The sequence below is a fragment of the Lepidochelys olivacea genome (genome assembly GCF_965140295.1).
Source record: "Lepidochelys olivacea isolate rLepOli2 genome assembly, chromosome: 4".
Taxonomy (NCBI): domain Eukaryota; kingdom Metazoa; phylum Chordata; order Testudines; family Cheloniidae; genus Lepidochelys; species Lepidochelys olivacea.
Window position 1 is genome coordinate 47848452 of NC_140414.1, and position 26191 is coordinate 47874642.

Genomic DNA, 26191 nt, shown 5'->3' on the forward strand with positions numbered 1-26191 from the left:
CGTGATCGTTCCCTTCTATTTGACATTGGTGAGGCCTCATCTGGAGTACTGTGTCCAGTTTTGGGCCCCACACTACAAGAAGGATGTGGAAAAATTGGAAAACATCCAGCAGAGGGCAACAAAAATGATTAGGGGACTGTACACATGACTTATGAGGAGAGGCTGAGGGAACTGGGATTGTTTAGTCTGAGGAAGAAAAGAATGAGGGGGGATTTGATAGCTGCTTTCAACTACCTGAAAGGGGGTTCCAAAGAGGATGGATCTAGACTGTTCTCAGTGGTAGCTGATGACAGAACAAGGAGTAATGGTCTCAAGTTGCAGTGGGGGAGATTTAGGTTGGATATTAGGAAAAACTTTTTCACTAGGAGGGTGGTGAAACACTGGAATGCGTTACCTAGGGAGGTGGTGGAATCTCCTTCCTTAGAAGTTTTTAAGGTCCAGCTTGACAAATCCCTGGCTGCGATGATTTAGTTGGGGATTGGTCCTGCTTTGAGCAGGGGGTTGGACTAGATGACCTCCTGAGGTCCCTTCCAACCCTGATATTCTATGATTCTATGATTCTATGACAGGGTAGGAACCTTGCAGATGAATTCAAGGAAGTTGTATTATCTATAAGAGGCCATGTGGGAGAAGACACATCTTCTATACTTTTTTTTATTTAGGTGGTTAACAAGCCCTACACATAGGAGAATGGTGAGAAACACAATTGTAAAATTTCTGTTTCATTATTTTGGAAAATCCTCCCCTTTCCCAGTCACAATTGCATATATTTGCTATTTTGAGGAATGCCAACATTTTTCTTTCTTGTTTTTTATCTGTGCAGTTATCATGCTTTTCAGTTGTATTGTTTATCTTCCATTCTGATTCATGTTTTTTTTTTAACTTAAATGGGACTTACTTGTCACTCTCCAGTTGAATAAAGCATATCTTGTAAGTTTAGAAATAAAATTTTGAGCCAAATATCAAGGATAGTATAAAGTCCATAAAATATCAAATATTAGTCATTTCCATGGGCTTTAACTTGGTAATCAGTGGCAGCACCAGGATTGTGCAAGTGACAGAACATCAGCGGATTTTGTTACATTTGACAAGAATATGACTTTGCCAGTGTAAAGAAATAACCCCATGCAGCTGTAAATGAACAAAACATACAATTTTTGATTCATTTATATTGATTTTCATAAACAGGCAATGAAAGAATAGTTTATAACTATAGAGAGCAATGTTATGAATCAGAAGAAATGGTGGTCCCTGTTTCACTAGACATTTGGACAGAAAATGTTGAGATGGCTTAAAGAATGCCAGACCTTCATTCATCCTCAGAGTATACTATTTGCAGATGCCATTTTTATATTTAATCAGATGTAGGACCAGATCCTCAGATGGCATAAATTACCATTGAAATCTATAACTGCTTCCTTTTAAACCAGCTGAGATCCCAAGATCTAACAGTGAGAAACACATGCAGGTGCAGTCCGGCATTTTTTAAACCAAATTTTAATGTTAAATCTCTCAAGCTCTGATTTTATGCCTCTGTGAGTACTGCATCATCCACTTCTCTGGCCTCCCAAAAATAAACATTACCGCCCCCCCCATTCAATTAATAAAGACATGCAACTGCTGATCTCCTCTTCCTTGGCCACCAATTTGATTATGTAACCCCTCTTTCTATATCCTCCACTGACTCTGTCTACTATCTCATCAAATTTAACACCTTGTCACCACCTTCCAAGTTCTATAAAACCACCCCCTGCTTTTTCTCTCCACCAGGCTTCCCATTGTCACTCTATCCCCTCTGCTCCAGCAATATTCCCAACTCTGTCCACTTCTCACACAATTATTCCACACTTTTTTCCATGTGCCACCCTCCTCCCATCCCCTTGAGCAGTGCCACCTCCCCGAGCTTATCTGCAATGCCCTTACTTATGTCCATATAAAAGTCCTTCTTAGATCCATACTGCTGCTGTCCTACTTACAGTAAATCTTCTTGACTTTTATTTTAAAAAATCCATTTGTTATTCCCTTCCCCTATCCTCTGTCTGTTTGTGTGTCCTTAGACCTTGAGTCCTTGGCACAGGGACAATTCCTTCTTGAAAGTCTGGAAAGCACCCATCGCATTGCAAGCACTACTGCAAACCAATCATTGATCATCATGATTTTTTATCAGTTAATATTGGTAAAAGGAAAAGACTTGGCATACCCATAAAATGCCTTATCAGATGTTTGGCTAAAGTTCATTATCTTGTGAATTTTATCATCAGAAGCCCAAATGTTCCCCCAGTATTTACAGCCTAAAGAGAGGATCTTCCATGCAGATCCCTCCCTCCATACACAAAGGGAAGGGGTTGTTTGTGGGTGTGTCTACACTGCAATAAAATACTCATGGGTGGCCTGTGTCAGCTGACTCAGGGTCTTGAGGGCTTGGGCTGTGGGGCTATAAAATTTTAGTGTAGACATTTGATTGGGCTCCAGCTTGTCTATATTGCAATTTTATAGCCCCGAGTCCCTGAGAACCCGAGTGAGCTGGCATGGGCAAGTCATGGGTGTTTTATTGCAGTGTAGACATTCCCTCACACATCTCTGCAATATCATTCTCTCTGCCTGCACTTCATAAAAAGCCATCTGTGAGAGTGGATGATCTGTGGTGGGAGCTGTAGAGACACAGAAAAGCCAACTAAAAGTTAATGCAGTCAGAGACTGTACTGATACTTGGATAGTCTCCCTTCATGCTAGGAACTTCTCCTTAATGGGGAGATTCTAGATTACTGCTGTCCAGAGTGATGCAGCGTCCCAGGGAGCTGGGAAGGGTTAGGGCAGTCAGAGCTGCAGTAGAGGCATAGGACCCCTGGATGATGGATGCCCTGATTTCTTGTCCATATCCTCGGCTTCTGCCAGTAGAAACATTGCCCATTCCAGGAGTGAGGGGGAAATTTGGCCTTTAGTGTTGCACAAAATGTAAGTCGTGGCTTTATATGCCAACAGGCCAAATGAATTATAGTCATCTCTGGGGTGGAGAGCGGCAGTGATTCTCAGGAGAAGTGGGAGAAGTGCAGTGGGAGAATCATAGAATCATAGAATATCAGGGTTGGAAGGGACCCCAGAAGGTCATCTAGTCCAACCCCCTGCTCGAAGCAGGACCAATTCCCAGTTAAATCATCCCAGCCAGGGCTTTGTCAAGCCTGACCTTAAAAACCTCTAAGGAAGGAGATTCTAAGGGAGCTTTAATGCTCATGAAGAGAAGACAGGACATTTCTTTGAAAGAGATATACACCATAAAAGGCATAATTTTGTCTATATTGTCATGATGTGGAGCAGAGTCAGCCCTGCTGGGATTCAAACCTATGACTCCAGGGAGCCTCGGTAGTTCAAACCTGATGCTTCTGCCACTTAACTCTTTCCCATGGCTGTAATTAACTTGTTAACTTTTTCTTTAACTCCTTAATTAATAGTTTAAGGGCAGAAAAGACCATTAGATCATCTAATCTGACCTCCTGATAATAAAGGCCTTACATTTCATCCAGCTATACCTGTATTGAGCCCAAAAACTTGCATTTGCTGAAAGCATATCTTCCAGAAAGGTGCATCCAGTCTTGATTTGAAGACATCAGGCGATGGAGATTTCATCACTTCCTTCAGTAGTTTTGCTCCAGTGGTTAATCACACTCACTGCTAAAACCTTGTGCCTTATTTCCAGTTATCTGACTTCAGCTTCTAGCCACTGGTGGTTCCTAGACGTTTATCCTTCACATTAAAGAACCAGATATTTTCTCCCTGTGAAGCTACTTATACAGTGTGATCAAGTCACCTCTGAAACTTCTTTTTGATAAATCAATCTGTTTGAGCTCCTTGTTTCTCGCTGCAAGGCTCTTTTCTGCACTCTTTCCAATTTTTTTAAACATCCATTTTAAAATGTACATACCAGAACTGTTTCAGTGTTCCAATATTGGTCTCACCAATGCCATAAACAAAGGTAAAACCACCCCCCAGTATCAGTCTCACTGTTCCTTTCTTCACACAGCCAAGGAGTTCATTAGCCGTTTTTGTAACAGCATCGCATTGGAAGCTCAGGTTGAGTTGCTTGTCTGCTATGACCCTAAAATCCTTTTCAGAATCACTGCATCTAGGATGCAGGCCCTCATTTAGTAGGTATGGTCTGCATTCCTTGCTCCTAAATGTATAAGTTTTGCTTTTGGCTGTATTAAAACACCGAAAGTGGGCCCAGTTTACCCAGTGCTCCAGGTCCCATCTGTCTGACTGCCCTGTCCTTCTCATTATTACCACTCTGCCAATCTCACAGTGCTTTTATGTTTACTTGGAGATTGTTGATAAAAATTCTGAATAGGGTCTACTGATACCTGTGGAATCACACTAGAAAGATCTCAGTTTCATGACTCCCTATTGATAACTGGCAGATCTGAAAAATAAGTCATCCAGTACTTAATCAATTTGACGTGTGCTTTATTGATATTGTCTAGTGCTAATTTTTTAATCAGATGCCGTGTTGTACTAAGACAAATGCCTTACAAAAGTCTAAGCATATTATATCTACCATCTTTATTAACCAATTTGTAATCTCAAAGAATGAAATCAAGTTTACCTAACACAACCTGTTTTCCATAAAATAATGTTTAACTGCATTAATTATATTCGTATAATTTAATTCTTTATCAATTGATTCCCATATCAGCTTTTCCATTATTTTGCCAGGATCGATGTCATGCTAACTGGACTGTTGTTACCTGGGTCATCCTGCTTGCCCTTTTTGAATATTGACAGCACTTTTTCTATATTCTGGAAACAGCTAGGTATTCTAAGATTTATTAAAAATTAACATCAGTGGTCCAGAGTCCTGAGAGACCCTTCCATAGACAGCTCTTTTAGGACTCTTTGATACAAGTTATCTAGGCCTGCTGTTTTAAAAAGTTTATTCCTTGTAGATGTTTAACACATTTCTTAATTATTAATGTAGTTGTATCTTCGTCATGTGATACAAGCACATCATACTGCTTCTTTCCAAATAGAGAACAAAATTATTTATTGAATGCGTTCAGCCTTTTGTGCATCACTATTAACAATTTTACTCTCTCCATCTAGTTATAGGTGTATACCATTGCTAGGATTCATTTTATTCCTAATATACTTCTTATTGTCCTTAGCCTTGCCAGCCATGGATTCTTCCATGTTGTCTTTAGCTTCCCTCATCAATTTTCTACACTTCATAACTCCTAATTTATATTGATTAGCAAATATTTTCCCTCTTTTCAATTGTTATATATTGCTTTTTTATTTTTAATAGTTGTCTTCACTTCATTACCGAATGGGGATGGGCTTTTAACCAAAGTTATACTCTTTCTTGATTGTGCGATGGTGGCTTTTTGGCCATCCAATAAATTCTTAGACAACTTCCAATTTTCGTTCATATTTTTCTGTCTACATTTTTCCATCCAGTCAATTTCTCTCATAATTTTCCTCAGCTGTAGGAAATTAGCCCATTTGAAGCACCTAGTATTTAACTTTCACATGTTATTCCAAATACTTTACCCATGATGGCTAAACTCTGTAATGGGTCAGCTCAGCATGTCAAAAATGATTCTGGATAAACTGATAACTTTCATGTACTATAAGTGAAGAGGTACTTGTTAGAAAGTGTCCCAAGCTGGTTGGTTTTGATACATTGTTTATCTCTGACTGTTGTTTGTTTTGCTGCTGCTGGTGTTGGTAATGTGGTGGTATTTTGGAGAGGCATATTTTTTATCAACACATCATGCAGCACTCACTAGTGTTGCTAAAGCAGAGGGTCTGTTACCCAGCTCTCCATTATCATTACAGACTCTTGTAATGAATTCATGACTCACCCACACACATTTGAACTGGAATAAATCTTGCTGTTAAAAGACCCAATCTAGGAGTAACTTTAAGAGGAAAAAATAGCATTAAGCTGTTTTTTTATATTTTGGATAGAAGACACTCAAACAAAAATCTAAAGTAAGAGCATTTCTTTACTTAAAAACAAGATATTGACATTTTAAAATATGGCTATACTATAATTTATATTTCTGAGTTTCCAGCATGTAGAATGTATTTGGTGCATTAGGGCTATATGAATTACTAGATGCATAATACCTGGATTGTTCAAATAGGGGTACTTCTAATGATATTTAGGTAGGTTTCTGTAATGATTACTTTCATATTTTAGTGCTACTTTGAAGCATCTTGCTGTCTGTTGACTGCAAATCCCAACTATCTTCATCTACCCTCTACCCTTAATGTATTATACAAACACCTTTGTAATAATCCTGAATAACCTAATAAAGAGCTTCCAGAGGATGTAGAGCTCTTTTGCTTACTAGTTTGCTTAAGGAAATAAAATTGACAAAGGAAAGAAAAGGTTTATTGCTCCATAAATCTTAGGTATATTTTGTACATCCTTGGAACAACAACATTTTAGACATTAGCTTTGAAGAGATTTATAGGAGTCAAAGGTCATCGTTCCTGAAAACAGAGGAAACTACACATAGAGATTTTGTTTATTTTCTGTCTCTTAAAAAAACCAAATGAAGCCATTCAGTGTATAAAGCAGAAGCACTTTGTTATGAGTATTAGAAGCAAGGACTGTAGTTATTTTGGTCTCCCTGGTTACCATGTGTAACGAAAACAGATGTAGAAAAACGTGTGGCTTTTCAGTATCACTGCTTGCTTTAACAGGGTTTTTATTACACGTTATTTAAATACATACAGTAATTCTTATGGAACATCTGCCCACAGAATACACAACAGTGCAGTCTACAGCAGATTAGAAGAATTGACAATATGCAGTTCTCCTGCATGAGGATATCTGGTAACAGAACTATACTGCCTTCAAGTTCGAGTGGCAGCTGAATAACTTAGTTTTTTGGCTGGGGGAGATCAAGGCAGAGCAGAGTTTTTTCTCCAGAATGCTAACTGTTAAGATTTAGATAATGTTCCTCCATTTTGGCACATGATAGGATATGGTTATTTAAAGACTCAGGGCCAAAGTTGCTAAAGCTGGCACAAGGAGATCCCCATATTGACTGGTATCTTTTATATTATGTATGGCACTGGGTCCTCTTTGGCTGGTCCATTGAAGAGAGGTTGGGCCATTTTGAACCACCACAACTTGCTGCACGTAGACCTGGTACCTTGACATGCATCTGTAAGGGTCTACCCAAGAGAATCTATTCCTCATTCTCTTTTTAGTTTCATCAAGGAAAATTTTGAGGGCTTTCTAGGCTTCTTGTAATGGATTGAAGTCTAACTTTAGTCCTATGACCCACTTAAACTCCATACTCAAGCCTTATTTTGAGGTTTTAAATGGTGCTTGGACTTAGGTCTGGCCTTCTGGTACTGAGTGTGCTGTATGGTCTGTTCTTTGTAGTGCATGACTCAGTCATTTTTTAGAATGCTTATGGAACAAAATTACCATTCACTTCAATTTATTTTGTTGTATACTGATTGTTACGGATGTCACTAATAATTCACTGAATTGTCTGTAAATGTCTATCTTTGGTCTTCAGAAAGCTTTAAACATTCTAATTCCTAATCTGATTGACTGAGAAATTGATGAGTTATATTTTAGTGTCAATTATGATATCTGTGGTTCATCAATTTGAAAGGTAATGTCTGGGTTTCTTTTAGTGGATGGTTACTCCCTCAATATATTGATGCATAACCTAATATACTAATGTACTTTATTTGTAGTGTGCTTATCAGGATAGCAACTAGGTGGTTATTTACAAAGTTAAGTATAAATTACATAAACTATCACAATGAGTTGTGTTAGTCACATATAACTCCAAGCACACTCTCTGGGAAATGTATAGCACATTTGAGAGTGAAAGAGCCAGGTAGCTGGGCACTTTAGATGTGCTTGTCATGAGAAGGGTAGAGGAGATAGCCATTGGGCGGGACATAGAAAAAATTAAGATCAGGGTGGATCAATGTTTGTCATTAATGTTCAAGCAGAGCTTGGAGTCCTTGGGGTTGTGGTCCTAGGTCCTGAGGGACCACAGCAAGGAGGAGGGAGAAAAAATGTTCTTCTTAACCTCTGAGGATAGGACAAGAAGCAATGGGCTTAAATTGCTGCAAGGGAGGTTTAGTTTGGACATTAGGAAAAACTTCCTAACTGTCAGGGTGGTAAAAGAATAAATTGCTTAGGGAGGTTGTGGAATCTCCATCATTGGAGATTTTTAAGAGCAGGTTGGACAAACACCTGTCAGGGATGGTCTAGATAATACGTAGTCCTGCCTTGAGTGCAGGGGACTGGATTAGATGACCTCTTGAGGTTCCTTCCAGTTCTATGATTCTATGGTTGGTCATAGGAGTGCATGCAGAGCAAAACCCCGCGAAAGGCCAGGGTGCTGCTGGTATAAATACACTGGACCCTCGCTAGAATGTGGGATTTGGGATCCATGCACGGAACTGCGTTAACACAGGGACAGTGTTAAAGCAGGGACCACGTTAAAATGAATTCCAATTAAAGTAATTAAATTTGGGATCAATGGCCACGACTGCGTTATATGCGAATTCACACTATATAGATGTGTGTTCTAGCGAGGGTCCGGTGTACAAGGAAATCTGTTGTAATTTGGTTGGGAACATAGCTGTCTACCTAGGAAATAAAAACTAGACCAAATACATCCTTATTTGTTACTTCACTGTCATTTAAGCTCTGACATTTAGTTACTGCTGATATCTTTCAATTTTATAGCTTAAGTTTCCCCATTTCCTAGAGTATTTGTCTGCAGTTTTCATTAGAGCAGTTTAAATGTGTTTGAGCAACATAGCAGCAGCCAAATATGCTTGATGGATCCATTGTTTTCCTTATCCAGCTGACATTTAGGATCAAAATCTTTCAATAAAATTAGTCTCTGAGTAACATGTTCTATATTACCGCCTCCTGTTCCGCTCTGTTCTGCTACCTGAAATCCTGCATAAGATACTTGTCTGTCAGTACAGGATTTCTTCACTGCCTCAAGGAGTTAGTCATATATTTCCTTTTGACTGGAGGCTTCCTGAAATGGATAACTCAGGATCGCTCCAAGGTAAACTCATAAGAACTTGCATTTCAATGAAGCCTTTCTCCCATTGTGATTATATAGGAAAGTTTCACCTCCAAATAAAATCTGTAGGCAGCATTCCCAGGATCGGTAGTACAGCTCTTCTACATTTAGGCAATGGTGGTAATATTCAAAGATGCTTATGCTCAGATCTCCTCATGCTGTGGAGTGTGTGATGCGTGCATACAAGGTTTTAACAGCTATCAGAAAACTCAGGTAACAGCAAAAAGAAAAGGAGCACTTGTGACAAGTACTCCTTTTCTTTTTGCGAATACAGACTAACAGCTACTCTGAAACCTGTCAGATAACAGTGTTTCCCAATCTGAAGGCAAATGAGGGTGGGATTAGGCTCTGGACATTGTTGATAATTTTAAAAGCACTGCACACCACCAGATTTAACTGCTCTTATTCAATCCAGGCTGAACAGGGTTATATGCATAAGGAACAAATGTCAAAGTCAAAGACTCAGAACAACCAGCAGCAAAAGCAATATAAAAATCAGCTTTTTTTTGGCTGACTGAATATTTACTACAGAGCTGCAGGCATAAGAAATTCCAGCATGGGGTGTATTCACTGTGGGAACATTGGGATACTTTCACTTGTAGCTGCCAAATTACAATGATGATGATATAATATTGTCAGCAGTATTTTCAATAAAAAACTTGTTTGGACATGACTCTTTCTAGATTGTGTAGAGAAATGTAGGCTTCCAATAAATGCGATGCCCTTCCTCCAAAACTATGCTCTTAGAGTAGGAGGAGTCAGAATAAACTGATGAAAAGGAAAGAAAATCTTGGTTCCAATGGCAAACCTAGTGAGTAAGTAAATGATAAATATGTAAAGTCTTACATGGATTAGTTACTGATTTGGAAGGTAATGAAATTCACGAAAAGTCTGAAGTGGTGATGGGTAAATTATAAACTTCCAAATGGGTTGGGTAAATTCCCAACTTTTCCATAAAGTAAAAAAATGAAGATGTTAGAGGTGATCCTTTACAAACAGTGAAATTTAATCAAGTCCAGTATATAGAAGACATCAGACCTAAAATGTCAACTAGACCTTGAGTTTCTAGGAGGCCTTCAGATACACTAAAGCTGTAATAGAAAAGAAATTGGTGTAAGTTTATCTTTATCAGTAATCTTTTTCTTTTCTTTTCTTTTCTTTTCTTTTCTTTTCTTTTCTTTTCTTTAGTGGAATTGCGTTTTCAGAATTTTTTTGGGGGGGGACAGGGGAGAAGGACTTCCAGAAAAGGGTCCATATGCTTCTGCAAAGTTGTTTGGTAACTGTGCCCTCCTCTTGGGATCACTGAGCAAGTATGAAAGTTTGTTCTGATGTTATGCCATAGAGGCCACATTTTCAGTGGATGGGACCCCACTTGTGCATGCATTTTGTGCATAGATCCCGGGTTCCTTTCTTTAAAAAGTTGTCCTGTAATGCTGGTATCTTTATAGGCTAGAGCTTTGGTGAGCAGGGGTTTGGGGGAACAATTTCATACTGATTCTAGCAAGAGTAGAGGACTGTACAGCTCATGGATTGAGTATATTTCATAATTTATAAATCCTGCTGGTTTCCAAATGTTCTGCACGTTCTAGTCTAGCCCTCTAATATCAGTATGAATAGAAGGTCAGGTTGAATGTCAGGTGTTGACAAAGTACTGATTGTTTCCACTTTGCAGGCACCATAAATGTCAAGAGAAAAGCATTTTGCTGCCTTTCCTTATTAGGAAAAACAAATAGTGAATTTAATGCTTCTGAAAGGTATTGGCTTGACAGCATGGGAAACAGAAGGCTTCAGTATACTTATAAACCAGGTACATAATGGGCAGAAGCAATAGAGCTTCCCCACGCATTGACATTGTGTATCCAGCCTGACCTGGAGGGACCACCTGCAGGGCTGAGAAGATGGTTCTTTTTCTCAGTGCCCATTCAGATCCTTGGCTTGTCTACAGATACTTCCAATAAAGAACTTTTGTGGTTCTTCCCTCTCCCCCTGCATCGTTTTATATTGTTTCATTAGCCATTCAGAATTAGCCCCCTTGATCTTCAACTCATCAAGCAAACTAATATTAATGCAATAATTGTCATTGTGTATTGCAACCTGTTCTTTCCTCATTAATAGCTGATGTGTATGATTCAAACCCCATATGGTATTGAAACACAGTACATGTTCCCAATTAAGAATATCCTGCAGCATTCTTGATCATCCTTAGCAATTAGCATATTGTTGGAGTTCATCCACAGAGTAAATGCTGTAACCTGACTGTGAGCTCTTGGCCATCAAATGCTTTTAATTTGTAGCTGTATCTTGTGTATGTAGCTGAAGAGATTTAGAGGAAAGCAAAATAAGAGTGGTGATAGAGCAATTGTCCTGAAAGATTGTGACTTTTCATTTGGGTCACTGGCATACAGCTGTTTCCTTGGCTTAATTAAAGGTAGAAAAAGGTTTCCATTGTTCCATAGGCATATGCATAGTAATTAAATTTGTAAAGATTTGAAACAGAGATAAGAAGCTACTTCATAAAATGCCAGCTCCCACCTTCACCTCCTTCCTCTTCCTCCAAAAAAGTACCTACATTTAAATACTCAGGAGATGACTACAAAGTAGTTGCATCAAGTTTTATCTTGTTAGTGTTCAGCAAAACTGCTGTAGTGAGAAGGGAAATGAAACAAAGAAATAATATGGAGCAGACTCAGTAGTTGCCCAAGTTTTGCAGCATTGAGGGCTGTATGGGAAATTTCCCAAAAGCCTGAGGCCACACTTAATTTGCATAAGTATTTACATAGAATTTTAATCTGTGATTAATAGGCATATTTATTACTTTTTCTTTATGGAGCAGTATGTGCTGCTTTTAAATTACTTTAAAAAACTGATTAAATATGCGTTGAGGACTGCAGGAAAAGCAGTCTGAATGGGAAGGCTGGTGCTGCTTCTCTGAAACCAACTTCTTGCTAGCCAGCTTTATCTTTTAGATGGCCCCACACATTATGGAATGCAGATTTGAATCTTTTGTGAGCATGATATGATTTTCTCAGGCACATAAAAGAAAAAGTCTGTTCACAAATATAAATGCTTCCAAAGAAGCTTGCACAAATAGTGGATGTCTTTTGTAACTCTGGTTATCTGTCACTCCATAGGCATTATCCAATATTTAGTGTTTTTCTTTATGGAGTCTTCAGCTGAAAATGGGCTGCAAACAGCTGGAATATTTTTTTTAATCCATTTGAAAGTGTCTGAACCATTGGTTGAACAAATCTTGAATCATTTTGGTCTAGTCAGCACAGGGAAGACTGTCACACTCATTCTTTGAGTATTTTTTGGCAAGTCTGAATGTGGGAAAGATTGCCACTGACACTTTCCATGAAAATATTTCCAGCTGCAAGCAAACATCTCCTCTTCACTCGGTTCTCCAACTCCTCTGGGCAGTTTCCCCCCACAAGCAGCTGCAAACAAAGGTGTCCATGCCTTTCTGCTCTGAAGGTCCTTTCACTGCTTTGCAGCTTTATACCATAAGTACCTGACAATTTTTTCTTGGCTGATGACATTCAAGCAGTGTCTTCAGATGTACTGAGTAGAACCCTGCAGAAAGTGGCAAGGCTTGCTGAACTGAAGAATGACTCGTCCATTAGCTTTCACAGCTGACTCTGTGAACCTTGATCCTCTCGGCCTCTTCTCTCCCTCCTGTGCTTGTGCCGGTTCGTTACTCCTTCAGAGAGACGAAGAAGCTAATAGGTGTTTACCATCTCTCAGTAAAATTGTGTTACATCCAGTGATGGTAGATAAGCAAGTTAGCTGGATTTTTCTGTTACATAGCTCACAATCTCGACAAGTGAAGGGTCTTACTAAAGTCTCATGATAAACACTCCACCAAGCTGAGAGAGGGTTCACCTCAGAGCATTGTTGTCCCAGAATGTCTGCCTACAGTCCCAGGAAAACAACACTGAACTGGTTCATGTCTGCAGGATTTTCTTCCCAGTGATAAGGGCTACAAATTATTTTTGGAATTAAAGTTTAGTTTCTGCAGAAATTAAGTGACTGCTGCTGGTCTGAAGGAAACACTTGGGGGTCATGTTGCTGGTGACTATGAAGTGCCACTATGAATGACAATGAAGTCGTTGCATCAGGGAACAACTGAGAATAAACTCTATGGCCCAAGATATGGAGAGACCCAAGTTTTAGTCCTTAACCTATTGACTATTTATTTATACTTGATGGAACAGCTCCAGCAGCAGAGATTGAGAGACGTGTTAGAATTTCCCGGAGACCAGTGGCTAGGGCTCTCTCCTGTACTATAGGAGACCTAAGTTCAGATCCCTTTTCCACATTAAGACAGAAAGGGGAATTGAATCTGAGTTCCAGGTAAGTACTCTAACTACTGGGCTAAAAGTGATAAGGGAGTTGTCATTCTCATGTGCTGCTACTACCAGTACTGGTGGAAAAAAATCTATTTCAGGTCAATTCATTCACCCCAAAACATTTTTTTTTCAATTTGCTGAATTTTTTCACAGTTCTTTGATTCAGTTCAGGTTGAACCAGGTTTTTTATTTATTTATGAAACTGCCAGAGAACCAAAAAATCTGTTATTTGCCCAGCTTTAACCCTAAGCCATCCACCAAAACTGCCTCAATGTTCCCAGCCCAAGCCTCACCAGCGCTTGCAACACTGTCTCTGATGCCATGCCACCATTGGTGGTGCAGGCTTTGGTGGCCAGATTCTTCTCCTTGTCAAAGTCTTCAAAAATTTGCTCCTGAAATATGTGTGCAGTGTTGCAATTCTCATGACTTTTATCATGACTCTTACAATACATTTTTAATCCTCCCCATCCCAGTTCCCGGAGTTCGTTCGTTCATTCATTCATTCTTTCTTTGCAAAAAACTCAAAAATGAGTCCTAGAGGCTCAAACACCAGAAGGCAAATAGAAAGAAACTAACATTTTATTTTTTAAACTATTGTATCATTTTAAAGCCAATCTTCTAATTTTGGGGGGACTTCACTCATGATTTTTGGATGTTTGGCATTGACACTACTGTGTGTGAAATTCCTGTAAAAGTCAACCAAAGTTGTACACATATCTGAGTACAGAATTTGTTCCATAGTGTTTAATGCTTTCTTTTCTGACTCGATACTATTAGTTACACATGTTATTCCAGAACTACACTGACAGCAGTTACAAACAGAGCATTTAGCAGTGTGACTTGGCCTTATAGCTGAAGTAATCAATAACAAACCAGCCAAACAATTTGTTTTATTAAGAACTCAGTCACACAGAATATTGGGAACAACAAAGTCAGTAGGTACTTTAAAAAAATTCTAGGAATTTTAACAGAAAGTTGAAAGTAATTACCACGAAACAATATCTTTTAAAATAACATGCTACATAAAAACCTAATCCTGCAACATTTAAGCACATGAGCAACTTTAATCACCTGCATAGTCCCATTTAAGTCAATGGGACTCTTCAGGAGTATGCAGGATTAGCCCTAAGGCTACCATTGCTATCTTAAAAAGAACCCTTTTAAAAAAAAATAAAGTAGTACCAGGATCAGAATGTAAGGTCAGTTAAACTCGTGTAAAATTAGAATAATTTTGACTTCAGTTTATTTTACTCACTGCCTGCCTGTCTCTCTAGATCTTAAACATATAAGAGTAGACAAAATGTTCTCTATTGGCAGTAAACATTAGCTGCACTTCAAACACATACATTGAAAACAGCCATTTATAACTGCTATTTTTTTATATATCTGTATGGTGTCTTTTTTCTAATATGACATCTTCATATATCCCAGTGCAATATAACACAAAAATGTGTGTTAAACCCAAGAATGGATGGTATAATTTGCTCTTGATCTTGGAAACTGATAGTTGCCTAGAACACAGAGAGGAGGTTTTTTTCTGTGCCACTTGGGAGACTACAAAAGACATTAATTTTAAAAGTAGACTAGGGTAATTACCATTACATTTATGTTAGAGGTTAACATTAGTGTTGTTTCCTCTATTGCCTGGTTTTACAGAATGTTATGCCCCACTGCTTTTATTAGATCCAAGCAATGGCTGAAATAACAGTGTTATTAACCTCTAACACTGCTGAAAAATTAGGCTTAAGAAAAACATAGGTACAGAGTAGGGAAGTTATGTTTCTTTTCTAGCTGTATGAAATGTAGGACTTTGTAAAGTTAATAGTCACTTCAATCATATTGATTATTATAAAATTGGAAACAGATTTTGAAGCCCAATCTTGAAGTCTTTTCTCAAGCAAAATTTGCAATGAAGTCTCTAGAGATTAAGCTAGAGTAAGGACTACAGGAGAAGGCCTTACATTTTTACTGAACATGGGTACAGTAATTTGGCTAAAATAAACACTGACTTGAGCCTTCCCCTAAAACTTCAACAAATTTAACTTGAACTATTTTTGAGGTCCAAAAAAATTAAAGTTATCCTTGGTTGTTTTTTTATATTTCTGTGCAGCTCTTCACTTCCTGGTTTCATACAGGACCTAAAATAAAAAGTGCTGAAATAGTTCAAGAAAAGTTGTTCATGTAATAACTTGGGTCTGGCCGAAATGTCACCAAAAATGGATCTTTTGAGATTTCCATAGCCCGTAGTTTTGATTAAGAGACGTATCCTATAATCCTTAATCAAATAAGCACCTATATAAATGGGTTTGTTTGAGAAAGGACTGCAGTAAGCCCATATGTAATATCAGCTAAAAGGTGCACAATCACATGATTAAGTTTGCAGATGACAAAAATTGGGGGAATGGTAAATAATGAAGAGGACAGGTCAGGTCACTGATTCAGAGCAAACTAGATTGCTCAGTAAACTGGGTGCAAGCAAGCAATATGTAGCTTAATACAGCTAAATGCAAGTCTAGGAACAAAGAACATAGAACAAAGAACTTACAGGATGGGGGACTCTATCTTGGGAAATAATGACTCTAAAAAAGATTTGGGGGTCATGGCGGATAATCAGCTGAACACGAGCTCCAAGTGTGGAGCTGTGGCCAAAAAAGTTAATGCAATCCTGGAATGCATAAAAACAGGGGAATCTCGATTAGGAATAGAGAGGTTATATAGCCTCTATATTTGGTACTGGTGCGACCGCTGCTGGAATACTGTCCCCAGTTCTGGTGCCAACAATTCAAGAAAGATGTTGATAAATTGGAGAGGATTTAGAGAAGAGCCACAAGAATGATGAAGGGATTAGAAAACATGCCTATAGTGATAGTCTCCAATAGTTCAATCTATTTAGCTTAACAAAGTGAAGGTTAAGGGGTGACTTGATTATAAGTATCTACATGGGGAACAAATATTTAATAATGGGCTATTCCAGGGTTCCTCAAGCTTCATTGCATCACGACCCCCTTCTGACAACAAAAAATACTACAGGACCCCAGGAAGGGGGAACAAAGCCTGAGCCCCGCTGCCTTAGTGTGTGTGTGTGTGTGTGTGGGCAAACTGAAGCATGAGGGCTTCAGCCCTGGGTGGTAGGGGGGCTGCAACCTGAGCCCCACTGCCCAGGGCTGAAGCTGAAGCCCTCAGGCTTCGGCTTCAGCCCCGGGTGGTGGGGCTCGGACATTAGCTTCAGCCCCAGGCCCCAGTAAGTCTAACGCCAGCCCTGGTCACCCCATTAAAATGGGGTCATGACCCTCTCTGGGGTCACAACCCACAGTTTGAGAACCGCTGGGCTAGACAACCTACCAGAGAGAGGTCTAAGATGATCCAATAGCTGGAAGTTGAAGCTCGACCAATTCAGACTGGGAAGAAGGTGTAAGTTTTTAATGCTGAGAATAATTAATCACTGGAACAATTTATCAAGGATTTGTGGTGGATTTTTTATCACTGACCATTTTTAAATCAAGATTGGATGTTTTCTAAAAGATATGCTGCTCTAGGAATTATTTTGGGGGAGTTCTATGGCCTGTGTTATACAGGAGGTCAGACAAGATGATCACAATGATCCCTTCTAGCCTTGGAATCTATGAATCTGTGGAATCTATGGAAACTTAGAAACACATCGGTCTAATATTTTTACCTGCTTTTAAGCTTTTTGTTACCCAATTACAATTGAGATTATTGTAACTGACTGACTGAAAAAAAATATTTTCAAGGGATAGAATCTACATTTTCAGGGGATTTGAAATGATTCTCTGATGGGGTCTTTCCTATCTCTAATGACTATGAGGTTTTTTTTCTTTTTCCTTGTTGGAACATTTTGAAAGATTATAACTAACTATGGCTGATAAGAGTATGTGCCATTGTTTGAAATGAAAATGTATTCTATATCCAGAATGCTTTGAAAGGAGACATTAAAGGGTTCTTTAAGGCTCTGGTACTATAATTTATATGGGTAGCAATTGTATTTAGAATTTCTTGAAATGTCATTTGTATAAACACATTTTATTGCTGTACTTTCTTTAATTTTGGAGAAATAAAAAAGAGTAAACACTGACAGTCTTTAAGCAAATAAAATATTCAAAGTGAACCAACTAATCCAGTTTCAGAATATTCATTTGGTCTACTTACTTTCTTAACTACATCGTCAATGCTTAATTGAGTACTTTTCCGCCAATAAATTACCCTTCAACATTGCTGTCTGAAAGCGTAGTCAGTATCCAAAACAAGCCTGTCATTAACGCACACTTTTTCAAACAAAAGAAAAGGAAGGCAGCAAATCTGAATGGTGGAAGTTGCTTGGTTCCCTTATTCTAAACACATTAGTACACTGTATTTCCCCACTTATATAGGCTTTTGTATGGTGAGCATGTGACTGTTCAAATGCCCCAGCGGGGTATCCAGAGACTGCAAAAAAAGGAAAAATTGTTTGGAACAATTTGCATTAGTTCAAGGGCAATGTTAAGCATTTTACAGCTGGTTTATTGCTATTCTTGTGCTGTTTAAGCTGTCTTTCATGTCAAAAGTCTTTTCCTGCGTACAAATCATCAGGAAGAATTCCGGCCACCATGCTGTTCGCCTAAGCTCCTCCAGAGATTCTGGCCCTTTGATCACAGATATCGTTTGCAATCGAGTTAAAAATAGGGGGCTGCTGAGATAAGCTGGGGTTCTGACAGTAGAACAGCCTTCCTTTTTCTTTCTGACTTTGTTTTCTTCTTTTCTAGTATGGGAACACATAATCTCAGCACAGAAGGAGTAGTGTTGAGGGATAAGAGATGTGTTTAAAGGAATGGGGAGGTCATTAAAAGAGTCCAGCTTCTTAAAAGTGTTGTTCATCTTTCCAAGAACCTGAAGTTCAAAAGGAGACCTGCAGACCAGAACCTTGGTAAAAGAATAAACAAGTACTTAACTTCCTCAGTCTTCAGATAAATTATAGTTACTGCATAGTTTCAGCATCCCCTGATATTAAATGAAAAATAACTTTTTCTATCAGTTCTTCAATAACTCCATTAAAACTAAGGGCCCAATCCAATGCTCACTGAATTCAACGGAAGGATTCTCATTGACTTCAGTGGGCCGTTGTGTTCAGAGGGAAATGAATCTCCATAACAACACCCTAACTTTGCTGCAGAGAATGCAGCATAGACAAACTAATTTAAGCAATCTTGGTGGGTGTCTACTGTATATAGCCATCACAATCATGTAAAACAGATTATTATGCTGCAAGTGAGGGAAGGGAATGTCAAAGAATATATTCTTTCCTGTTTGTTTCTATATTTCTCCCTGAGATCCTGCACAATGTAGGTTTTCAAATTACAATAGTAGACTGACATGAAGAGGCACACTCAAACTGAGGATAATCAAAATATGGAATGAATCATGAAGTAATGTATTTTAAACAGTATACAAAATGTCCAAAATTCTATAGCATATTCTTACTGTACTTAAACGTTATTTTAAAGAAGCGCTGCAGAATTCTGCTCTACAATTTGCAAGTCTTTTGAGAATATATAAATATACAAGAATATGAATACACTGACATAGTCAGGGTCTTATGATACTTTGAGATTCAAATGGCAGATGATGATTGAAATTTGGCTTAATTCATGCACTCATGTACCTGACAGTAGTTGCTGTATTTACCTGATTAAGGATTCCCTGGGATGCACCCATCCTCTAAAAGAGCCAATTTCTAAATCTGTCTCTTGTGTTTGTACTGGACGGAACCACAAAGGGGTTGTGGTTTCATCTTAGTGTTGATTAAGTCAGTACAAGAAATGTGGCAATCTTATAAAATCAGCAAATGGTATATTCTGGAGAGAATGTTTTGAGCAGACATTAATGTCAACCTTATCTGCAGCTTTTTAATTGTTAAGGAGTTATCTCACTACATAAGATTTTTAAAAAATTAGAACCCCAAATGCAAAAGTATTCAGGAGTATTACATATATTAAATTCTTTATTATTTGAGTCTTGTATCAGCCATTCCATTATTTTGTACATTATTTTAACAGGCTGATCACCTTATTTTAACAGGCTGATCACAACTCTAGTATCTTAATATCCCATATTAAACTGAGATACCATAACTCCATTCCATTATCTTTTGAGTCACCAGGAACAATGAAAGACTCCCATTCCATCAATGCTCTCACTAGAGTTGTGCAAATAATGTGCAAATTTCCGGTTGCTGGCAGTTACAAACCCCAGCCCCCCTCTGCCCCCCCGAAAACCCAAAAACAAACAAACACATTTTGATTTTGGGTTGAACAAAATAATTTTTTTTCAGAATGTTCAGTGATTTCAAAAAGGTTTTGGATCAAACAAAAGATTTTATTTTTGACAAAACTGAATTTTTTGACCAATTTAATATTCTTGTTTTAATACAATTATAGCAAACAAGTTACTTCAAGCCAAGAAGTCAAAACACTTCATTTTGAAAATGTTAAAATAAAAGGTTTTGATTTTTCTCAGTATTTTAGGCTTTTTGGACTGAAACAATTAGGCATAACACCATGAATTCATGACAAGTTTGTGTTGCCAAGTCTGCATTTTTGTTGTTGAAAAATAGCTTCATCTGAAAAATTTTACTCAGCTCTAGCACTCACTTGAAAAGAATGGTGTGAAACATCTCCAGACTTACATACGTATGGACTACCTTATGTAAATGAGACATTAAGTTGGGAAAGAATCCTTAAAATCAAACTCAGGACACACCATAACAATGAGAAACAGGTATAACACAGTTGACTACACACACACACATTTTTGGTGGTGGAAGTGGTGGTCTTGGGAATTAACCCCATATAAATGGGCACAGAAATAAGAAATTTCAGAAAACAGGAATAACTAAGTTCATTCAACTTAGTGAATGTACTTAGAATATGTCCATTCTAAAAACAAAGGACTGTGTCCTTATCTATGCTATGACCCCTTTGCAGTACGTCTGAGTCATAAAATGGGACATAAACCCACCCTAACAGAGAAGCTGAATTCCCTCAGCTGATGCAGAGCTAGTTCAACGTCAGACAGGATTGAAGGATTTATCAGAGTCCATGCCTCGGGAACAATCCATTAGCCAAGGGAATCCTTGGCTAATGGATTGGCCCTTTGTGGGCTATAACTAGTTGATTTAAGCTAGAGCGGTATAACTCTGGGTCTTGAATTGACTACCAGCGACCCTGGGATTGGAGTTTAAAAGTGGCAAAATAATATAGACTGAGAATAAAATTTAATATATGTGTTCAATTCTGCTAAGTGCTGATTGAGCACCCTCAACTCTTGCTCATCACCTTCCAGTATCAGAGCCTAATCATAATACATGTAGTTACTCAATTAGTAAATTTCTTATTTCAGTTAATTAAAAAGGCCGAATGTATATTAACACTTCTCCAGATATATTGCATGTAGAGAAAACAAAGCATTTATGTCAAACATATGAAAAACAAGTACTATAATATAATTAACAAGGAGAGAATAATATGTATTACAACTTAATATAAAACGTAATACAGTAAATGCTAATAACAAGTACTCATAAATCTATATTGATGTCAGACTACTCATCAAATTCAGTCCTTATATGGTTAATAACAATTATAGTGTTCTTTTTCTAATTAGGCTTGAGTCACTTCTGTAACTCTCAATTGCTGGGCTATTAAATTATGTGTGAGGAAGCATCCTAACTGCTTGATGTTAAAACAACATTTATGGTAAACTAGACTGCTCTTGAGGCAAAGTTTTGAAATACCTTTCACACATCTGTGTTCCAACAAGGTGCTGACAGCACACTGGAAAAACTATTTCATGTAATATCCTTTTCAGTAAGGAAGAACAACAGACTAATTTTTTAAAAAAAATGTCTTGGGAAGTCATAATCTGTCACCTGGACTTGAATAAAGAAAATTACTAAATCTGGCTGGAGGTCTGCAAATACCGAGGACATCATTACCATCCTAAACCCTGGTCTTGCAAACACTTAAGCATTTGCTTAACTTCAAAGCATGTTTTGTGGTTAAATACATGCTTACTTGCAGATCTGAGACAGTTGAAGTAATGTTTTAGATGTAATTAGCTACTATTTCAGGTGAGACACAGAACTCTGAATTCAAGCTGCTGGCAAGTTATCAAGCCTTTCAGTTCACCTTTGAAAACGGGGCAGACAATGGATTATTAATTATTACAAAATAAATCTTCTCTATTGTAATTTTAAAAGTGGTTTTTTAAATTGAACTAGCATATGAATTACTGACTAGACGATTAAATGGTTTCTAGCATCGGCACTCTCAATACAGGCTGATGAGAAATCACATGGATGCTGCTAGCAGGACAGAAGCCTTCTGCTTATAGAAAACCTTTCCTCTACTTCTAATTAGATTTTTTTTTTTGGTATGTTTTTTTAAAAAAAGTAAAATATTTTCCTGTGTTTGCTTCCTTAAGTTTTTATCTTAATCTCCTCCATATTGAAAAGCTATATCTAGTGACATCCATAGCAGTACTGCCATTATTTCTTTTAATATACTGGAAAAAACAAAGACACATGCAAAACTGATCTCAATTTCCTGCTGATTTCTCCCCCAAGGAGGGAAGATTCAGGAAGGGATGGGAAAACCTCTGAAGGGAATGGACTATCCATTTGCACAGATGTCTGGAAAATCAGTTTCCTCACAAGCTACGATAAGACTTCTGAAGAAATCACTATATTACTTTTTAGTCCCTTGGTCCCACCAGTTGCTGGTACAACCATATGTTGCTAGCCATGGGTTTTGTATCTTAAATCTCTTCTCAGTGTCCAGGTGTTTATTAGATCCACTTCTGTGAAGAAACATACAGATGCATACACATAAGTATTTTTGTGTTTTCAAATTTTTACAGTGATTAAGAAATGCAAGTATTAATGGGAGCTGTCAAATAATATGAAACACAATTTACTTTTCTTCTGGCATCAAATATAACCTGTTTCCATAGTAAGAAAGCACAACTGGGGGTGGGGTGGGGGAGTGGAGTTGGCATCTGTGTCCAACAGCCCAGACATTGAGAAAATGGGATACTTAGCCTTCCTTTCTTTCCCTTTTCAGGGCAAATATATATCAGATAACATCCCAAACTATTAAAGCTCTAATACTGTTTTAAAATCTTGGTTTTTTTAAAATGCATCTTAGAAACCAATTACATAGAAAACAGTCACATGGAATTTATGTTCCTTTAATGGGGCTTATTTCAAGGATGTAGGTTGTTAAAGATTAAAAATATAGTTGATAGCACTTTATTATTTGATCTGTCTTTTTATTTGTTATATCTTATGGTAATGTGTATTTCCTGTTTACTTGCATGATGCTCAATAGATTTGAGGAACCCAAAACTGATTTTTTTGTACATTTTTAATCATGTGGATTAATAACAAACAGATGGAAATTTTTTTTTTCAATATTAGAAATACAAATTGTATTAGGTGTGATTGGTCAGGTAAGTCACAAGAAATTGCCTGATACATATTAAGTAGGAATAAGAGCTGGACCTGAAGAGTACATGTAGGGAGAGTAGATTGGGACAAAAAGCCTGAGGGGTAGGTAGGGGGATAGTGAGAGGCTGGTGAGAGGAAATAAACTGGAAGTGGGAGCTGGAATAGGGGAAGATGCAAGAGAACTGGGACTGGAAGCCAGGAGACAGCTTTTATAAGGACATGAGTGAGGGGGGGAAATTGGGACTAGTTAGTTAAGCAGACTGGAACAGGGAGCCAAGGGACACTGGTTTTGGACAAGGATCTGCGGGATGGAGAGTAGGGTTGAGAGAGCCAATAAGGATGGTGAATGTGAGAAGGGTGATTGGAAATGATTTTGGGGGGAGAAAGACAAATCAGACAAGCTGCTAGAGGGGAAGCGGGCTCAGACTGACTGTGCAAGGGATGGGACAAGCAGCTTGGGGGCGGGGAGGTTGGGACTGTAAAAGGAGTTGGAGGTGGGGTGAAACTAGGATTTGTTGGGCAAGGAGACAGACAGGTATGAGAAGCCAGAGGAATGGAGACTGGGACTGGCTAGGTGAGGAGAATGGGACTGAGACAAGGAGCCAGAGGAAGAGAACAGACACTTCTGGGACAGGGTCAGGTTGGAGGAGATGGGGCAAAGAGAGTCTAGCTTGGGGGAAAGGGGCAGTCTTTTCCTACTTTTCAGAGCCTTGAATGGAACACAAAATTCTTGAGTCTCACTATTACTCTGTTGTCATCAGAAACCCTTTGGCAAAGTGCCCCATCTCGCTCTAGCACTAGTCTACACAGAGAACTTGTCTAAACTTGCGGTGACATGTATGGTGTGACAGGGTGGGGCCAGATGGCTATAGGAGAGTAATAGAAGGCAGATATATTAGCCCCAGGCTAAGTAGGTCCCTTTTCCCTGGGTAAGGTAACAGGGAAGGTTCCAGAACAATCAGAAACCTTCTGGAGACAATTAAGACAGGCTGATTAGAACACCTGCAGCCAATCAAGAAGCTGCTAGAATCAATTAAGGCAGGCTAATCAGGGCACCCGGGTTTTAAAAAGGCGCTCACTTCAGTTTGTGGTGTGCGTGTGAGGAGCTGGGAGCGAGATGCACTAGGAGCTGAGAGTCAGAATGCAGACCATTGGAGGACTGAGGTGTACAAGCATTATCAGACACCAGGAGGAAGGTCCTATGGTGAGGATAAAGAAGGTGTTGGGAGGAGGCCATGGGGAAGTAGCCCAGGGAGTTGTAGCTGTCGCACAGCTGTTCCAGGAGGCACTCTAGACAGCTGCATTCCACAGGGCCCTGGGCTGGAACCCGAGTAGAGGGCGGGCCCGGGTTCCCCCCAAATCCTCCCAACTCCTGGTCAGACACAGGAGGAGCTGACCTGGACTGTGAATTCAGAAAAATGTCCAAGCTGAGGGCTGCCGTGAAGCTCCAAGGCAAGCAAATCTGCCAATAAGCGCAAGACCCACCAAGGTAGAGCAGGAACTTTGTCACAATGGGTCGCTACATGTTACAATGAAAAGCATGCTGCGTCCACACTGCGGTGTGTAGCTACATGTGGCAGTGAAAAGTTTGGACTGGAGGAGGCAGCGGGGAAAGGCTTCAGCAATGGGGAACTGCCAGAGCCTTTTCCCCACTGCCAGAGCCTTTCACTGCTACATGGAAAGTCTCTAGTAGTGGAGAATCAGTGGGATATTACATCCCGAAGTTTCTGGTATGTCTGTACTCTGCTTGCCTAAGCAGTGCCTCACTGTCTACACCACAATTTATACCCATGCTAGTTGGGCATGCAGTGATTTTACACATTGCTGTAAGTGTAGACATATGCAGAGCATGACAACATAGTACTGTGATGGCTTACTCCATTAGGTGAAGTGGCAGAGGTCTGGGTGGTAGATTTTAATAATTCCAACTCTGTTGATGAACCATATAGGTGTCAACATGATGACACATGATGGAATAACATTTGCACTCAATGAGTCAGAGGTCCTGTAAAAAAAATAGTATGTGGTCATGTAATTAAAGGCTATACCATAATGCATGCACACATAAGGGCTGCATTCTGGTTGCATAGTTACCTTAATTCTGGCATTTGCTAACTTTTGCATACTTGACTTTGCAGCCTTAAATGTCCTCTTAACGTAGTTTTTATCTGATATATTTTGTGTATTGCACAGATATGTGGGCTGTATGTATTTATGTTAATATTTGTTTATATAACACACACACACATGCCGCTGTAGGGCACATAATTGTTTTTTTTTTCTTTGCTTTTTTCATCTGTGTAGGACCTGACCATGCTTTGAAAACAGTGGCTGTTTTAGGTGCACAAAGAATGCAGGACTGGACTCATATTTTGTAACAACTTTTCTTTGTTGATCTAGAAGATGAATTCTGAGGATCAGTTATTTGTTTATTTCATGGTATAAAATGCCTCAATCGGTCATTTAGGGCTAAGTCTGCTTGCCTTGCTCACACAAGTAGTCTTACTGAAGTCAAAGGGAGCTTACTCACGTGAGTAAGGTGAAAAAGATTTAGGCCTTTGTGTGTGGATTATTAATTATTAAATGTGTGTGCTTACTAATGTAGTAAATATTATAGTGTGGTTAACATGATATTCCATGTAAACAATACAGTCTTTATTAGCTTAATACCGGCATATAAAAATGCACACAACTCCTTCAGTAATAAAGGTTTGCTTTAATTGAGAATAAAATCTGGAAAAGTTCTTGTTGAGGATATGTCTTCTTATAAAATATTTTATTGGGCACCATTGGGTAGGAAGTGCTGAGCCGTATGGATTGCTTAAACCTCAGCCTCTGAAATCATAATTGTGTGGGTGGGTGAGCCTGTGATTCGAATGAGAGAGAGAGAGCCCCATTCTGTTTTTAAAGTAACGCTGCTCCAAGCAGCTTTCATCTGTGCTAGGTGAGACGATTTGCCAATTTACACTGAGTGCTTCAGGGATGGTTAGAATATTTTGGAAAATTAGGGCTTTGTAGACGTGACCCAGATGTTATTGGAGCGCAGTTTGTCCTGAAGTAGACAGAGATAGTGTGCCCAAAGTCAGCTAAATAACCCACTTAAACATGCATTATCTCTGAGACATGAGCAGAGACATGGTCATTGTTTTTTTCTGGTACTGAGTATAGTTATGTCAAATGTGGGCCTGAGGGTAGCCCACTGTTTTGGGTTGAAGTTTATTATTAGGTGAGGAAATTAGTGGACACCTCCAGCTGCCATTAAT